The following is a 21,074-nucleotide window of genomic DNA, read 5'->3' as shown; positions in this document are numbered from 1 at the left end:
TGTTGTATGCCATGACATTTATATCTGTTGCATGGGTTATGAGTTATACTGATGGAGGAAGTACTGAAAGTGGCTTGTCCACGTACTGGACGCTTTGCCTCAACTTACTGATATCTGAGCAGCAATGCTGCAACTGTGGAGTGTAGGGCTGGGTGGGTTGAGCTATTCCCCACATGGAGTGTAGGGCTGGTACGGGTGGAGTGTAGCGGTTGGTTATAGGCTGGGTTGGGATTGCATTCACATTCTGATTTTGATTCTGTTACCTGATACTGATTCTGATTCTGTCACCTAATTCTGATTTTAATTCTGATTCTAGTTCTGATAATGCTTCTTATTCTGTAATGGGTTAAAGCCCATCTGGTACTGTTTGTTATAATGGGCTAAGGCCCAATTGGTACTGAAACTGTAAGTAAGGCTGGGGCCAGACGTTTAATTCTTTTATATGACTGACTGTTCCTTTAAGTTGGGGATTTCACACTGAGTTTTCGTAAACTCACCCCGTTTATTAACCTTTCAGGTAATTTCTAGCCTTAGACGGATCGGGCCTACGAGGGGCTCGGATGAAGCCACACACACTATTTATGTTATAGTTTTGATTATTGCTTTTAAATGTTTTTATGTGGGTTGTTGTAAAGCCGTTGTAATTTTCTGGATTTCAAATTTGGAATTTTATTTATTGTTCTTATAATTGCTAGTATTAGAACATGGTTTTCCAAAGCAACTACTGTTGTTCAAAACATCACGTAACTGCAATTGTTTTTAAATTAAGTTTCCGCCACTGCCAGGATTTTTTTTACAAAGTTGTTAAGAATGATATTCAGCTGAGGTTTTCTAACAAGGTTTAAAAAGGGTACAAGTTTTTAATTACTAAGAAGGGTTTTTAATGGAAACATGGTTTCTGAAAAGCACTTCAATGTGACACGCCAGATTCGAGCCAAACTTCCAAGCCAGGTTTGGGGTGTTACATCAGTAGCGAAATAACTAATAATGTGGTCAGAGTTGAGAATAGTTTGACAAGTGAATGCAGTTTTGGAAAAGATGCCAGGTTATTCTAAAGATCATTCGGATTTCTCAATGTCACGGTTAAAGAAAAAGTTAATCTCGGGTAATCGACTCATTCAGGTATGATGTCTAAAGTATGTATTTGCTGGAATTTCTTCCGAATTGATTTTCGTTAGTGAATGGAATAATACGGGATTAGTGATTACAGAATTAGTCAGAGAAATGATATTTGAATTGTAAAGATGTATGAGTGTAACAGTTGTAATTGAATAGATTATGATGATCCTTCCTGGGTATTTTATGTATTCATTTATCCTCAAAGATATATGTGATTGTTCGTTTTTTGATGAAATTCTTGTCGTATAAGAATGCAAGCTGATTATAATGTTAGATGAAAGCACTGTTGGTCTGGTTGGTTGATGATCAGCATATCTTACCTCTCTCTTTGGGGTTCTATTCTATTATGTTTGGAATAAAATTTGATGGTGAAAATTTATGTGAAGTTATTCTTCTATTTCTACTAGGCGTTGTTTTGTTTTATATATATATGGAAAATATATTATCTCTATTTCAATGGATTCTAGAACGTTTAACCATTGTTTTTTTTTCTGGTTTTCTTTAAGGAATCATCAAGATCTTTATTATTTTCTTATGAGTTATATTCTCGGACTTCCAATATGGTATCGGATCTTGGATTTATTTATCTCAGTTTTCTTATCAACCTTATTTCGTAAATTATCAATCTTGGCACATCTTTTAAGTGTGTTCTTTTGCTTGTGATAACTATGCCTATTATGGGTGTATTTCTGGTTCGATCATAAGAATGTGGTGATTTTGGTATCAGGATTTCTCTAATTTTCATGAAAGGAATTGACATCGGCAAAGGTATAAATAGTGGACGTTCAAGCTCAAACTGTATGATGGTTTTCTTTTCTCAAGTAAGTTTGATTAAAGTCAATGAGATCAATCAAGATATTTTGTTTCCTTGAGCTAATGCAGTTGTAAAGATCCTTGATTAGCATGTTAAGGGAATTATAAAAGATTGTATGTTTGAGTTATTTAACAGCATGAAGAAAGGAGTATTTTGATATGTTATTACTTGATAGTTGAGATCAACTCAGTTATTTTTATCTGAGCGAGCTAGTCGGTTGAAAGGTAATTTGAGTTACACACATTTAAGTTTATCCTCAGGTAAGAAAATAAAATCTTGTACATTCCTAGGTGAATAGACGGATAGCTTGAAGGAAGAATTCATATTCTAGAAAGTATGATATAGAGATATATTTATTAGATTTGTTCTGATTGAATGATGTCGTTATGAGTTAAAGCTATTCTGATTGATAAAGTTATCACATTTGTGAAAGTTTGAATGGTTTGTTGCATGTTAGCAAAGTTGAAAATAGTCGAAGGTGTCATTAGCCGAAGCATTGGTTCTAGGTTCTGCTTGAATTGAGTAAAGAATTCGTGATTTTTCAGTGATGCACTATCGAATCTTTAGATTGACGGTAAGCCTAAGAGAGTAATTCAGATCTTTGACGATATGCTCCAACACTATGTTTTAGAGTCCAAAGGTGATTGGAAAGAGATGTACGAGGTGAAATTGATTTGTGATTCTGAGGATAAAGGTGAAAGTGATTCATGAAAGTTGAAAGCAACTTCAGACTAACATAAGTAGTATACAAAATTTAAAAATTTAAGGTATTGGATACTAGATCAATGACATTCTTCTGGAAGTATTGCCCTCGAAGAGGACTCTTTGATAAGGTAGAGGAAACTATAAGAACATTACCATACTCTTTTCCTGGTAAGATTTTCGGGGACGAAAATCCCTAAGGGGGAAGTTGAAATAGCCCGATTTTGGGTCTAGTCGGAACAGTGGTTTCTGAACCAAAAATTTGACGTAGAAAAACTAATTTTTATTATATTTTTATGGTCTACAATTTTATAGAATGATTTCATGAAAATTTCGTTCGAAAATTTTGACGTTTGGGCACTCAATTTAGTCAAAAGGACTAAATTGTAGTAAGTGCAAATTGTGAGTTCTATAGGTTAAAGGTGTCTAATTGTTATGAAATTTTAAATTGGAGGTCCTTAAATGGTAATTAGACCATTGGTTAAGTTGGTAGACAAAAATGGACATGGTTCGGTATGTTTCTAAAGTTTTTCATTAAGGGAATTTTAGTAATATGGTAATTAAATGAATTAAAAAGCCAAAATAAAATCCAATTTTTATCCATCTTCCTCCCATGGCCGAAACTTACAAGAGGAAACCATGGCTAGGGTTTTTCAATCTTCCAAGCTCGATTGTAAGTCCATTGTAACCCCGTTTTTAATGATTTTTATGTTTTTGAAATCCTCGTAACATGATCTGTAACACCCCTACCCGTAACCATCGTCGGAATAGGTAAGGGCATTACCGGATGAACAGAACATTACAGAACAATACAGGATAACAAATATTAAATATCATTAATACAAAGGCATTCATCAATAATTCAATCATTAAGATGGTCTACGAGACCTAAAACATACATTTAAGAAAGGTCAGAACTAAACCGAATACATTTAGAATTTTCAGAACTTAATCAAATCTTTCAAAACTGTTAAGGTCACACGCCCGTGCAACCAGGCCGTGTGCCTTACACGAGCATCAAACACACCCATGTGAACCAGTCGTGCCAAAACAGAGCAAGCATACTGACTTTCACCCACGGCCAATAGTGTAACGCCCTGAACCCGAGACCGTCGCCAGAGTCGAGCACGAGGTGTTAACGGACTTAATTCATTAATTAAACAGCTCAAACAATTTATTTTAGAACTTCCAGACAAGCTGGCTAACTGCATCACAGTCGCTTAAAAATTCATATCTCGAGTTACGAAACTCAAAATCAAATTCCATAAATTTTTTCTGAAACTAGACTCATATATCTATCAACTAAATTTTTTTTATAATTTTTTCTCGGGCAAAATAGTACATTTTATTAGTTAAAGTCTCCCCTGTTTCAGGGTTTGACTACTCTGACCCCTGTGTATTACGAATTAAATATCTCCCTGTAAAGAGTTTCAATTATTATGAAGTTTTTTTCTCATAAAACTAGACTCAATAAGGAATATTTACATGTAAATAATGACTTCTAATTATACTTTTACAATTTTTGGTGAATTTCCAAAGTCAGAATAGGGGATCCAGAAATTGCTCTGGCCCTATTTCACAAAAATTTAAATATCTCATAAAATATAACTCATATACCTGTTTTGTTCCATCCATATGAAAATAGACTCATCAAGATTTAATTCTATATCTTATTCACTATCTAAATCTATTTTTACTATTTTTAGTGATTTTCCAAATTCACATCATTATTGTTGTCTGATACTGTTTTAAAGCTAATTTCACCTTTTTCATGATTTCCATGGAATAACTAGCATTTAGGCATACGTAACACCAAACATGTCCTTGATTAGCCATTCCAATAGCTAATCATTATCAAGCATTTACATACCATTGATCAGCCAAATCATAAGATCATACACACAAAATGGCTACGATGCTATACATGCCATACTCAAAATGAAACGACTAGCTATACCAAAATAATCCTCGTGATAGTGTGCCCGGACCTCCGACGTACTTTACGATCCCCGAGTTAGCTTGACAAAACTATAAAAAGAAGGAAAATAAAGGGGGTAAGCATTAAGCTTAGTAAGTTTGCATGCAAATAAATAACCACATTCATAAGAATTATCTTACTACTTGGCATGATACTACTTAATGCAACTTCATTAATTGTCATAGACATATTTTAAACTTCTTCACTTACTCACTTACTTAAATACTTACTTAATCAAATTTATTAATACATTTTACTTACCTTTTTCCTTATCAAGCATACATGAACATTATGTACTTACCTTTGCTCTTCTAGCATGAATTTGTCTTACTTTTTTAGTATAATTCGTCTTACCTTACCTTACCTTGATATTCTCTTTAAATTTTCCCGTTGAACCACTTAGAATACTAAGGATACGTGGGTACCTTACCATTGCCATGACTTGTCATGGTCTTACGTGGTATCCTTTTGAAACTTACCATTGCCATGTCTTGACATGGTCTTACATGGTATCCTTGCCTTATGAACTCACTAATGCGATGCCTTGGCATGGTCTTACATGGGACCTTTGCCTTATAGTAACTTATCAATGCCATGTCTTGACATGGTCTTACATGATTTCCTTGCCTTAGAAACCTTACCAATTTCCATGCCTTGGCATGGTCTTACATGGTATCCTTAAACCCTAATGTCATGACATTTGTATCCTACACATTCCTAAAGTTCAATCGGGACTTTCAGAAATTACTTCTCCGTCAATTCATGCTTGAGTCTTCTTTGAATAATTTCATAAAATAAATATACACATGCTGGAAATTAACAAAATTAACATAAAATGATAGAATATTGCATTTATTTACAGCAAACTTACCTCGAAACAAAATACGATCAACTATATCAATTTAGTCCACTATCTTTTTCTTTCCCCGGTCTAACTCTGGATTTTGTTCTTCTTGATCTATAATAAAAAAATTTAGCTTATTTAATACTCACATTTATTAAAACAGTCCTTGACCCAAACTTTGGAAAAATTACATTTTTGCCCCTAAACTTTTACATATTTACACTTTTTCCTCAAGGCTCGGAATTTAAACTTCATCCTATTTTCTTATGTTTTATGACATGCTGATCATTTTTCCCTTCTATGACAACATCAAATTCTCACTCTAACATGTACTTATGACTATTAGGTATTTTTACCGATTAAGCCCTTTTACTCGTTTTCAGTTAAAACTGAGTAGCACAAGTTGTCTAACATAATTTAAAACCTCATATTCTATCATAAAACACCAAAATACACAAATTTCACCTATGGGTATTTTTCCAAATATGAACCCTAGGTTGAATTATTGCTAGAATAAGCTTAATCAAGTTACCGGGACTCCAAAAACGTAAATAACATTAAAAACGGGGCTTGGAATCACTTACTATGGAGCTTGGAAGCTTGGAACAAACCCTAGCTATGGAGAAACCTTGAAATTTCGGCCTAATGAAGAAGATGGACAAAAATTGGCTTTTAATTTTGTTTTTAATTCATTTTAATAACTAAATGACCAAAATGCCCTTAATTAAAAACTATGATGTTTTATTTTCCTTTAGGTATTTTTGTCCAAACTAGTATAATGGTCTAATTACTATCCAAGGACCTCCACTTTAAAAACCCATTACTCACAAGTACTTAATACCTTTGTGAACTAGAACACACATTTTACAACTTTTGCAATATAGTCCTAAATATCAAATTGGACCCTTTATCGATAAAATTTCTAAACGAAATTTTAACACAATCATGCAATCATGCCATAGACCTTAAAATGATAATAAAATAAATTTTTCTACCTCAGATTTGTGGTTTCGCAACCACTGTTCCGTTTAGGCCCTATTTCGGGATGTTACAAATAGACACGCCCATGTGCTATGGTCGTGTGATACTTGGCTAGCTACTGACTTATGCCCACAGCCATATGACATGCCCGTGTGTCAAAGCCATGTGATTTTTAAGAGGTTTCTGCCAAACAAACACGGCCACAAAGCACGCCCGTGGCCTTTGACCATGTGGTACAAAGCAGGCTTGGTTTAAGCCAGTTTTGCCACCCCTTTTTGGGTTCAATCCTACAAGCAATAATATACATCAGGTAATCTAATAACTAGTTGGATTGTTTCTGATTTCACTAGGAGTTGACTCATCAGGTAATCTAATAACTAGTTTATACAATTTCAAAATAGCTCTCAATACAACCCTAAAGTAATGGTGAATTGTATCGGTTGATCTATAATATCTAGATCCAATCACTCGAAACCTTACATTATGATCAATTATATGTAAAAATATAACTACTTTCTCCCTAATATTCATAGACTTAGTTGATTGTAACAAATTATTCCTACTAAGAATATCACACAAATTAAAAAAGGCAATCGGTCTCATCCTTATCAGATCAATACAATGCTGGTCACCACTATATAAAATACTATTAATATAATTTTCCCTTTTATAATCTCGATTCACACGAGGGTAAGAAGCAATTTTCTTCCTAGTTTTTAATTTTTTAATCCAAAGAGCCCCAGAAGCTAAAACTAAAGCCACAACTCTGACAATTGCATTTTGACCTTGATTACGATCCATCTACACAAAATAATGACACACAAATATTTGATCATTACAAAAAAGATGCAAGTTTATCATAAGATCACATATATGAATAAAGTTACCATGACTAAAGTGTATACATACATATATGAAACTAACTTGAAAATTTGCTCAAAATATGAAAATGTTTGAATAATATTATAAATAAAAAAAGTGTTTGAACTTAAAAATAAAACCCGTTTTAAAAATATTCGAGCTTTGGATAAAAATTTTTTAGTCTGAACCCGACACAAATATTTTAACCTAAAATTTTAACCATATCCCTTTTCCCCTACCCAGTCTCACATTGCTGCTCCCAGCACCTAATTCCCCTTGCCAATCTATTTTTTGGTCAAGCTTCAATCAGGTTCTATTTCTTTTTCTATCTGTTTCAAATTCTGGGGTTTTCTTATTTTTGTGAATTTTTTTGTTTATATTTATGATTAAACAATTTCAAATTTCATTTCAAAGTATCTTAGCGACAACAAATGACCTCAAATGTCACCATTTATAGTGTCCTTTTTGATAAAAAAAACCAACTTGACAATAAAATTTCAACTTGGGGGGGAGAATTTCTTTTTCCAACATTAGAAAGCACTACTTTTCTCTCTTTCTTTGCAGCGTAATATATATGGATAAATAAGTCATAATTTTTTACAAAATATTTTAAATGTTAAATATTGAAACTACATAGTAAATGTAGTTCTATAAAATAAGTAACGTTATTACTTGATAATAGTGAAATACTTTATAAGCATCATGTATATAGAATAATTAGTTTTTATATTTTATTTTTTAAAAGTATATATTTTATATATCGAATCGGATCATAAAATGTTATTAAAATTTTTTTAAATAAATATATAGAAATATAACTATCAATACATCAACTATTAACCTATAAATTTTTGTACCAAAAATTAAATTACATCATTATATTAGAATTTTTCATGAAAATAATAATATTGGTGTTATATACAACTGGCAAAAACAAGAAGGAAAAAAAAATTGTATCTGTCATAGGGCCAAAACAGAAGGACGTTGCCTTGGATTCTTCTTTTAAGAACAATCTTGGATTACAACAAACAAATTATAGTACAAGTCTTGGTACATATATGTCTATAATTAATTTAGTATGGTATTTTTGTCGGTTGTTACATTTACTATTTCCAACACTCAAATTAGTTGTTTTTGGTTGATTTCTAGATAACAACTCATTGAATTATTTCATGGTTTTATGAAATAAATAAATAAATCATACAAAAAAATAGCAACTCTTTGTCTATATGCCAACTTGGTGCTACCCATGCACCAAATTTATACATGTGAACCATATCTAGCATGTCGGTCGATAACCTTAACTTCACATTGCTCCTTCCCTTAACTATTATGTGTTTTCAAAGAAATTACACATGCTATTAACCCTACAAATAGAAAGCAACAAAAATTGAACAAAACAACAAGCACAAGCTGCAAATTTTTGCATGTTATGATCAACAGAGTAGCAGAATTCAATCATGTAAAAACAAAAGCAACATCCATTATCGATTGTCAAAAACAAGCGGAGCCTAAGAAACAAGCTACCAAGTCAGTTCAGTTTTCCAGCTACAATTCCATATCAAGAAATTCAAGACAACCAAATGAAGTAAACTAAAAAGCAATACTTTGATAGTTAAATTCAAGAGTAGGACTAAACCCCAAGTTCTGATTCCTTAAATAATCGAGGTGGACAGTGTTAATGGTAAAAAAACTCATTTTCAAAACTAAAATTTATTTCCAACATGAACAAAAAGACAAAAGCTATTTGGCATGTCTAATATGACGTGGTTATAAATAAACTTACAACTAAGTAATAGAATTGCAGCAAACAGCAAATTGTACCAAACAACTATTCGGCATTAAAAGACTAAACCAAATTGCAGCAAACAACAAAACACAAAACTACTATGTTAAAACTAAAATCTATCTAACTAATGTATATATGTTAAAAATATCACAAGTCCTTCATTTAAATGTTTAAAAACATGCTGCTATTTCATTTCAATCAAGTGTTCAAAAACATTCAACTCATTATAAGTGTCAAAACTATTATACATTACTCAGAATCACAAAAACTAGATATGGCAAAATAATTAACCCAACAAAGAATGACCACCCATTGCCCATCAGCCTGAACTTTTTGCAGAGTTACAAAAGAATATGATCAACATAAATAGAAAGCACAAAAATTGAGCAAAACAACAAGCACAAGCTACAAATTTTTGCATGTTATGGTCAACAGAGTAGCAGAATTCAATCATGTAAAAACAAAAGCAACACCCATTATCGATTGTCAAAAACAAACGGAGCCTAAGAAATAAGCTACCAAGTCAGTTCAGTTTTCCAGCTACAATTTCATATCAAGAAATTCAAGACAACCAAATGAAGTAAACTGAAAAGCAATACTCTAATAGTTAATAGAATTGTAGCAAACAGCAAATTGCTGCAAACAGCTATTTGCATTAAAAGACTAAACTAAATTGCAGCAAACAGTAAAACAAAAACTACTATGTTAAAACTAAAATCTATCTAACAAATGTATATATGTCAAGAATATCACAAGTCCTTGATTTAAATTTTGAAAAACATGCTGCTATTTCATTTCAATCAACAGAAAGGCAAAAGCTATTCTGCTTCTGGTTTCATTATGTTTAGTTAAAACTAGGGCAAAGACTAGTAAATTTCATTGCATTTCAACAAGAAAAAAGAACCAACCCAAAGCTAAGAATGAGAATTAAAGGTAAAAAAGTTCATGGCACCCAAAAAATATATATAAATAAAAGCCAATTGCGGAAAATGACCAAATCCCAAAGAAAGGGAAACTCTACCTTGTTTTCTAGAAACCTAAGAAAGGGAAATATGAAAATTTAGGGTTTTGGAGTGCTTACAAGCGAAGAAGAAGCTATAGGTCGAGGTATGGTTAATGGCATGAGGAAGCAGAGATAATTTATTTAAAAAAATTGATCTTTTACTGAATCTTAAAACTTAACTAAAAATACTTATAAAGGGGTTTTTGTTTTTGGTAAGAAGGAATGCCCTAGTTTCAATTATTAATAGAATTGTAGAAAACAGTAAATTGCAGCAAACAGCTATTCGGAACATTCAACATTTCTAGAGGTAGTAAGAAAAATATAATCAAACGAAAATAAAAGATGAAGAACAGAGGAAGTAGAAAGAGGAAAGGTACCTGGTTGGAGAAGAAGGAAGATGAAGAACGGTGCAAGGGGGAAAGACTGGTGAGAGTTGGAAAATGTCTTACGAAAAAAAATTCTGTAAGACATTTTCCCTAAAAGCATAGGCATTTTACCTGTGATTTTGAAAACATTTGCCCCATGTAAAAGGCTTTCAGTTAAACAAACACCAGAAAATCAGGAAAACATTTTCCGAAAAATGTTTTCCTGGCAAACAAACACACCCTAAATTGAAAAGAAATCAAAAGTATAGAGGCAAAATTGTAATTTTGCTAAGATATGAATTTGGGTTAAATTGAATAGAATAATTATTGAATTGACCTGAATTTATCTGTTTAGATCAAGACAAACCTCGTACGACTTTAGATCGGGACAAAGATAAAGTTTCAGATTAGTCGCCTCCGTATCTACGTTTAATCATTGAGGTAAGTTCGTGTAATTATATTGTATTTATATGTTTTCATTTGAAATATATGTGTGTTGTGAATTGCCATATATATACTGATCGCATATCCAATGACGTACGACTATTACTGAGCCCCATTTGAACCTTAAGAATTCGTAGGATACAAGTGACATGTCATTAGAGTTTACATGATTCGAGTGCTTGTAACACCCCGAACCCGAGACCGACACCGGAGTCGAACACGAGGTGTTAACAGACTTCAAACCCTTTATAAAAATATTTCTCAGACACTGCCAATCTGCGTACTAGTCGCTTTAAATATCATATCTTGAGTTTCACAACTCGAAAATCAGTTTCGTGATTTTTCCCTGAAACTAGACTCATATGCCCATCTACATATTTTTTTCTAGAATTTTTAGTCGGGCCAATTAGTACAGTTTATTAGTCAAAGTCTCCCATGTTACAGGGATCGACTACACTGACCTTTGCGCATTAGGACCTGGATATCTCCCTGGACAGAGCTTCAATACTGATACCGTTTGTTTCTATAGAAACTAGACTCAGAGAGGAATCTATCCATATATGGTATGACTCCTAATTATCTCTGGTTAATTTATAATGAATTTCCAAAGTCGGAACAGGGAATCCAGAAACCGTTCTGGCCCTGTCTCACGAGAACCTGAATATCTCTTAACATACTGTCCGTATGATCTTTTCGTTGCTTCTATATGAAAATAGACTCATCGAGCTTCGAATACATAATTTATTCATCAATTAATTCCACTCCTACTATTTTTAGTGATTTTTCAATCTCACGTCACTGCTGCTGCCAGCACCTGTTACGAAAGCAACTATGCCCATTTCGTGATTTCTCCTTAATCTAACTAGTAATTCTTCATACATATCACAAATTATGATCATGACTAGCCATGCCAAAGGCTAATCATTGTCAAACATCCCCCTACTACACTATTGCCATATCATGAATTTTAACACCAAAATAATCAACCATGACATATGGCATAAAAAGGTCGAATTATCAAGATTTACGACCTAACGTTATGAAACCAAACCCAACCGAACATTCATGCCATTTTCGCATGGCTAAAAGTTTACATACCAAAGTTCAAACACAACATAATAGCCTATACATGCCGAAATGTTCTCCTAAGCCGACTAAGAAGAAAGTACCAAAACTTGCTAGCCGGTGTGATGACTCCAATGACGGCCCGATCACGCAAGAAGAGACGAGTCCAAGAAACCTAAAATAGGTGACAAGGAAACGCCGAGTGAGTATATAACTCAGTAAGTCATAAGCAATGCACTACCATCCATTAATAACATTATCACAATAGGAAATAAGATGGAACGAGGCTAGTTACTCCATCCATACCGAACCATGCCATAGTTCCTCAGACCCATCGGTTCAATCTCATACCAAATCATGCATTCACATTCCATATACTCATCAATAGGATATTTGAGGCATTTTCATACATCATTTTATTTTCGTTACAATCATACAACTAAACGGCCTTTCACCTATTCCACAATAAATCTTATGTACGTGACTTCAATTATAATTGTCACATAGGTTTCAACTTACCAAGCTCAACTCCAATTATAAACATAGCGCCTATTGGCCATGAACTCAAGGTACTTACCCGATCCGCTGTCCGTGATCGACTTAATAATGTCGCACACTTAGTGTCCATAATGATTCAAACGTATATATTAAGTCCGCACACTCAGTGCTATATAATCAACTCGCACACTTAGTGCTATATAATCAAACTCGCACACTTAGTGCTACATAATCAAACTCGCACACTTAGTGCTACATAATCAAACTCGCACACTTAGTGCTACATAATCAAATTCGCACACTTAGTGCTACATAATCAAGCTCGCACACTTAGTGCTACATAATCAAGCTCGCACACTTAGTGCTGTACAATTTAAACCCGCACACTTAGCGCCAATCTCATGATCATAAATGTTTATACCCGCACTCTTAGTGCCGAGGTCAACAACTCAATACATCTCACCTCTTTTCTCTTCATTCAACACTTTCATCACCACATACATACATGTATATAAATTTATCATTCCATTCAGCATGATTACATAGACATTATGTCTATTTAGATCAATACAAAATATATGCTTGATGACTTACTTTGTGTTGGGTAAGACGGTTCCAACTCGGTTACTCGATGATCTTTTCTTTGCCCTTGCTTGCCTCTCCACCTTTAGCTTCTCAAGCTAAATCGATAAATTAACTAGTTTAACCATCTTGCTAAACATTCATACTTCAATTACACATGCATGTGTATGTTTGTATATTCGGCAATGACAATGGTAATTTAGCAAACCTTAATTTAACTTATAATTGTTCATAACACATTTAAAGCATCCACTCCATTCCATCATTTTAAAGCACATACATTACTCAATATTATCCAAATTTCACATTCGGCATTTTCACAAACACACATGCCGATTTCATTCACTCATCTCTAATGTTAATTAAGAAATGCCGAATGTCACCAACTAAATGGCATACACACACACCCACATGCATAAAAGTCATCCACACCTCCTATAGCTCATTCGGCCTTCACCTTTGCTAGTTTTCCCCATTTTTTTGTCGGTTATATATACATAGTCCTAAGGTAATATCACGAATGGGCTTACATATATATGTATATATACACATATAGCCGAATATGCAAAGCTTAAACCCAACATCACATAAGCTCCTAAGTGATGGCCGAATATGTATATCTATATATATTCATCAACTATACTATTACTTTTAATTTATCAAATCACACAATTTCATCTAAGTTTAGCATGTAACACAATCATCACCCTTATTAATCTCTTATAGCCGAAAACCATACTTACCCCCAAAATCGAAATTTCAACATGGTTTACAAAAATCACTTGATAACTCACTCAATATTAACTAAAATTTCAAAAGCTAGTACAAACTTCCTTACCTTAATAGTGACTTAAGATGACCGATTGCTCATGTTACCAACAATATTCAAGATTTGAACATGGGCTAAGTAAGGGACTTAGTAACTAGCTTAATACATTCAACAATTTCCAAAAGCTACCATGCATTACATACCTTATTCAAGACTAGAAGGAGTGGCCGAATGTCTTACTTCCCCTTCCCCCTTCTTCTTAGCATTTTCGGCCAAGGATGATAAAAGATGAACAATTTTTCTTTCTTCTTTAGATTCGGCTAGCAAGAACATGAATGATGATCCCTTTTTTTTCCTTTCATCATTCTTTTTTTCCATTTCTGTATTATTAACTTTTTATTTTGTTATTCATCCCATGATGCACCAACAAAACATGTCTATGACATGTTTTGCCCATCACACCTTGTCCACCTTATTTGTCATGGCCGGCCACTACTAAAGGGGGGGGAATTTGACATGCAAGTCCCCCCTTTTTCCACATGCACTAATAGGTCCTTACGCATTGACCTATCACATTTTAAAATTTTTTTCGCATAAGTCCTATTGACTAAATTCACATGCAATCGACTAAATCGAAGCTTGAAATTTTCACACATTCATAATTACATATTCTAGACAATAATTATCACATTCAAACATTTCGGTGACTCAGTTTAGCGGTCCCGAAACCACTTCCCGACTAGGGTAAATTTTGGGCTGTTACAACTCTCCCCCACTTGAGAAATTTTCGTCCCCGAAAATCTTACCGGTAAATAGGTTTGAGTATCGTTCTTTCATTGAGCTCTCGGTTTCCCAAGTAGCTTCCTCGATCCCGTGTTTGAGCCATAACACCTTCACTAACGGAACCCTTTTGTTTCGCAACTCCTTCACTTCACGAGCTAGGATACGTATCGGTTCTTCTTCATAACTCATATCGGCTTGAATTTCAACCTCTGATGTGCTAATTATGTGCGATGGATCAGATCGATAGCGTCGAAGCATCGTAACATGAAAGACGTCGTGAATCTTTTCAAGCTCAGGGGGCAAAATCAATCTATACGCAATCGGACCAACTCGTTCGGAGATTTCGTACGGCCCAATGAATCTCGGGCTCAACTTGCCCTTACGGCCAAACCTGAGTGCCTTTTTCCAAGGCGAAACTTTAAGGAACACTTTATCTCCCACCTGATATTCAATGTCCTTTCGTTTCAAGTCCGCATACGATTTCTGACGATCTGTGGCTGCCTTCAGACTTTCACGGATTACTTTTACTTTCTGTTCGGCATCTTTAATCAAATCAGCTCCGAAAATTTTACTTTCACCGAGCTCGGTCCAAAACAATGGTGTACGGCATTTACGCCCGTACAAAGCCTCGTAAGGTGCCATCTTAATACTTGATTGAAAACTATTGTTGTAAGCGAATTCAATCAAAGGTAAATACCGTTCCCATGAACCACTAAACTCAAGGATGCAACATCTCAACATATCCTCAAGTATCTGAATTATCCGCTCGGATTGACCATCGGTTTGTGGATGAAAAGCGGTGCTAAAATGCAGCTTGGTACTCAACGCTTCTTGCAATTTCTTCCAAAATCGCGAGGTGAATCTCGGATCTCTATCCGACACGATAGAAATAGGTACTCCATGTAATCTCACAATCTGAGAAACATATGATTCGGCTAGTTTATCCAATGAAAAATCTGTACGCACGGGGATAAAGTGAGCCGACTTAGTCAGTCTATCAACAACAACCCAAATCGCATCCTTCTTACTTGTTGACAATGGTAGTCTGGACACAAAGTCCATTGTGACTCGATCCCATTTCCACTCGGGTATCATGATCGGCTGAAGTAATCCTGAAGGCACTTGATGTTCCGCTTTCACTTGTTGACATATTAAACATCTCGAAACAAAGTCGGAGATGTCCCGTTTCATACCATGCCACCAAAATCGACGTTTCAAATCGTTGTACATTTTCGTTTTCCCCGGGTGAATTGACATTCGGCTACAATGGGCTTCGTTCAGAATCATCGAAATGAGTTCCGAATTTCTTGGAACACACAAACGACTTCTGAACCTCAAACAATCGTCCTCATCAATTTGAAATTCGGATTCCATATTCGGAATACATTCAGCCCGTTTTGCAACCAATTCATCGTCGACTTTCTGAGCTTCACGAATTTGATGAATCAATGATGGTTTGGCCTTTAATTCAGCTACTAACACATTGTCGGGTAGAACAGACAAGTGCACATTCATCGCTCGTAAAGCAAACAGCGATTTCCGGCTTAAGGCGTCCGCAACCACATTAGCCTTTCCCGGGTGGTAATCAATGACAAGCTCGTAAACTTTCAACAACTCAAGCCAACGTCTTTGTCGCAGATTTAAGTCTCTTTGAGTCATCAAATATTTGAGACTTTTGTGATCTGAAAATACATGGCACTTTTCGCCAAACAAATAATGTCGCCATATTTTCAAAGCAAATACGATGGCGGCTAGCTCGAGATCATGGGTTGGATAATTTCTCTCGTGTGGCTTCAATTGTCTCGACGCATAGGCCACAACTCGACCTTCTTGCATCAATACGCAACCCAACCCGAGTAGGGATGCGTCACTATAAATGACAAACTCTTTGCCTGATTCGGGTTGCACTAAAATTGGAGCTTCAGTCAAATGAGTTTTCAGTTGATCGAATCCTTTCTGACATTTCTCCGTCCATTCGAACTTAGCATCCTTTTGAAGTAGCTTCGTCATTGGTGTGGCTATCATCGAGAAACCTTTGACAAATCGTCGGTAATAACCGGCGAGTCCCAAAAAGCTCCGAACCTCAGTAATATTTCTCGGAGGTTTCCAGTTAAGTATGGCTGAGATTTTGTTCGGGTCAACTCGAATACCCGATGCGGATACCACATGACCCAAGAAGCTAACCTCTCTTAACCAGAACTCACACTTACTGAACTTAGCATATAACTTCTTATCCCGCAAAGCTTGCAACACTAATCTCAAGTGTTCAGCATGTTCGATCTCATCTCTCGAATAGACCAAGATGTCATCAATGAACACAACTACGAACCGATCCAAATATGGTCTGAAGATCCGATTCATCAAATCCATAAATACTGCAGGGGCATTAGTGAGCCCAAACGGCATCACTAAGAACTCGTAGTGACCGTACCTCGTTCTGAAAGCAGTTTTGGGTATGTCCGAATCTCGAATTCGCAACTGATAATAGCCCGATCTCAAATCTATTTTGAGAACACTGAGGCTCCCTTCAGTTGGTCGAACAAATCATCGATGCGCGGCAACGGATATTTATTCTTTATCGTCACTTTATTCAGTTAACGATAGTCAATGCACAACCTCATGGTTCCGTCCTTCTTTTTCACGTACAATACTGGTGCACCCCAAGGTGAGAAACTTGGTCGAGCAAAACCTCTATCCGTCAATTCTTGCAACTGAGATTTTAACTCTTTCAACTCGGTTGGTGCCATACGATACGGAGTTATCGAAATCGGCGTAGTCCCAGGTACAAGCTCAATACCAAACTCTACCTCCCGAACAGGTGGCAAACCCGGTAACTCTTCAGGAAAAACATCCGGGTATTCACAAACCACCGGCACAAATTCGGGTTTCTTTTCTAACTCTTTGTCATCAAGTACATACGCAAGGTATGCTTCGCACCCTTTTCTTACATATTTCTGGGCCAACATTGCTGATATTACAGCTGGCAACCCCTCCAAATCCGTAGACTCAACTCGGATTATCTCGTTATTTGCGCACCTCAAATCAATAGTCTTGCTTTTGCAATTCACAACCGCATCATGCGCGGTCAACCAATCCAAACCAAGAATAACGTCAAATTCGTCAAACGGAAAAAGCATCAAATCGGCCGGAAGACAGGATTCTCGAATTTTTAGAGGGCATCTCTTACACACTTTATCAACAAGTACGCATTGACCCAAAGGGTTTGACACTCGAATTACGAACTCAGTAGACTCAACAGGTAGAGTCTTACTGGATGCTAAGGTTTCACATACATATGAATGAGTAGAGCCAGGGTCAATCAATGCAATCACATTAGTATCAAAGAGAGTGAAGGTACCAGTGATGACGTCAGGGGAGGATGCCTCCTCTCGTGCGCGAATGGCATATGCTCTAGCAGGAGTACGGTTCTCGGCTCGAACAGCCGTATCAGAGGTCCCTCTCTGACTACCACCCCTACCTCCTAAAATTCTCGGTGGTCTACCTCTAGTTGTCACTCCACTAGGTCTTGCACCTTGAATCTTATTCTTCTCATCAAGCTCCGTGCAATCTCTAATGAAGTGGTCCTTCGAACCGCATCCATAACAGGCCCTGTTAATAGACTTACCCCAACATTCACCTAGGTGTCGTCTTCCGCATTGGGGACATTCAGGTTTCTCTTGACGATTATTGCCCACACTAGCTACCGAAGTAGCTCGGGAGTCCGTCGATGGTCGTGCTCTGATGGAAATTCCCGCAGTCATCCTCGACTTATTAGTGTCCTCCCTGAACTTCTTTACGGCTGAGAACGGAGCTTTACCCGTCGATCTTTTACGATAGTCTCTAGCTTCAAATTCAGCCTTCTTCTTCTCCTTTCCAAGTTCTTCCGCCTTGCAGGCTCGTTCGACTAGTGTTACGAATTCTTTTATTTCCAAAATACCCATTAGTAGCTTTAAATCTTCATTCAATCCTTCTTCGAATCTTTTGCACATAGCAACCTCATCAGCTACACACTCCCGGGCATACCTACTGAGTCTTACGAATTCATGTTCGTATTCAGATACTGTCATACGGCCTTGCTTGAGTTCCAAGAATTCCTTACGCTTTTGATCAATGAACCGTTGACTAATATATTTCTTTCGAAATTCCGTCTGAAAGAAGTCCCAAGTTACTCGTTCGTTTGGGACTATGGAAATCAGGGTCCTCCACCAATAGTAGGCTGAGTCTCGCAACAAGGATATAGCACACTTTAGACATTCATCGGGTCTGCATGACAGTTCATCAAACACCCGAATGGTGTTATCAAGCCAGAACTCGGCCCTTTCAGCATCATCAGTAACTATGGCCCTGAACTCCTCAGCCCCACGCTTCCTAATCAAGTCTACAGGTGGCTTACTCAGCCTCCCAGAAACATTGACTGATGGCATTACGGGCTCTTGGGGTGGATTATTCAAATTCGGGAATTGTTGGACAGCCGGATTGGTTCGGGCATATTGCGCGACCCACTCATTCATCATGGTAAAGAAGGCTTGTTTAGCCCCCTCACCTTGATTATTCGCAGATGACTGAGGTTCAACAGGCGGTGTCCCTTGTGCAGGAGCAGCCGCTACACTTTCAATGTCATCCGCCAAGGTTCTCTCTACACCGGGATCCATTTACTAATCAAAACATAAATTTTAACCGTCAGAAGTCATCACACAGTTAAACATTAACATTCGGCATGTATAGCTAGACTCATACGTGCTATGGTAGTCCTAGAACCGACTAAACCATAGCTCTGATACCAATCAAATGTAACACCCCGAACCCGAGACCGACACCGGAGTCGAACACGAGGTGTTAACAGACTTCAAACCCTTTATAAAAATATTTCTCAGACACTGCCAATCTGCGTACTAGTCGCTTTAAAAATCATATCTTGAGTTTCACAACTCGAAATCAGTTTCGTGATTTTTCCCTGAAACTAGACTCATATGCCCATCTACATATTTTTTTCTAGAATTTTTGGTCGGGCCAATTAGTACAGTTTATTAGTCAAATTCTCCCATGTTACAGGGATCGACTACACTGACCTTTGCGCATTACGACCTGGATATCTCCCTGGACAGAGCTTCAATACTGATGCCGTTTGTTTCTATAGAAACTAGACTCAGAGAGGAATCTATCCATATATGGTATGACTCCTAATTATCTCTGGTTAATTTATAATGAATTTCCAAAGTCGGAACAGGGAATCCAGAAACCGTTCTGGCCCTGTCTCACGAGAACCTGAATATCTCTTAACATACTGTCCATATGATCTTTTCGTTGCTTCTATATGAAAATAGACTCATCGAGCTTCGAATACATAATTTATTCATCAATTAATTCCACTCCTATATTTTTAGTGATTTTTCAATCTCACGTCACTGCTGCTGCCAGCACTGTTACGAAAGCAACTATGCCCATTTCGTGATTTCTCCTTAATCTAACTAGTAATTCTTCATACATATCACAAATTATGATCATGACTAGCCATGCCAAAGGCTAATCATTGTCAACATCCCCTACTACACTATTGCCATATCATGAATTTTAACACCAAAATAATCAACCATGACATATGGCATAAAAAGGTCGAATTATCAGATTTACGACCTAACGTTATGAACCAAACCCAACCGAACATTCATGCCATTTCGCATGGCTAAAAGTTTACATACCAAAGTTCAAACACAACATAATAGCCTATACATGCCGAAATGTTCTCCTAAGCCGACTAAGAAGAAAGTACCAAAACTTGCTAGCCGGTGTGATGACTCATGACGGCCCGATCACGCAAGAAGAGACGAGTCCAAGAAACCTAAAATAGGTGACAAGGAAACGCCGAGTGAGTATATAACTCAGTAAGTCATAAGCAATGCACTACCATCCATTAATAACATTATCACAATAGGAAATAAGATGGAACGAGGCTAGTTACTCCATCCATACCGAACCATGCCATAGTTCCTCAGACCCATCGGTTCAATCTCATACCAAATCATGCATTCACATTCCATATACTCATCAATAGGATATTTGAGGCATTTTCATACATCATTTTATTTTCGTTACAATCATACAACTAAACGGCCTTTCACCTATTCCACAATAAATCTTATGTACGTGACTTCAATTATAATTGTCACATAGGTTTCAACTTACCAAGCTCAACTCCAATTATAAACATAGCGCCTATTGGCCATGAACTCAAGGTACTTACCCGATCCGCTGTCCGTGATCGACTTAATAATGTCGCACACTTAGTGTCCATAATGATTCAAACGTATATATTAAGTCCGCACACTCAGTGCTATATAATCAATCGCACACTTATGCTATATAATCAAACTCGCACACTTAGTGCTACATAATCAAACTCGCACACTTAGTGCTACATAATCAATTCGCACACTTAGTGCTACATAATAGCTCGCACATTAGTGCTAATAATCAAGC

Source organism: Gossypium hirsutum, chromosome A02 (genome assembly GCF_007990345.1).
Source record: "Gossypium hirsutum isolate 1008001.06 chromosome A02, Gossypium_hirsutum_v2.1, whole genome shotgun sequence".
NCBI classification, from domain to species: domain Eukaryota; kingdom Viridiplantae; phylum Streptophyta; class Magnoliopsida; order Malvales; family Malvaceae; genus Gossypium; species Gossypium hirsutum.
This window is presented reverse-complemented; position numbering follows the sequence as displayed.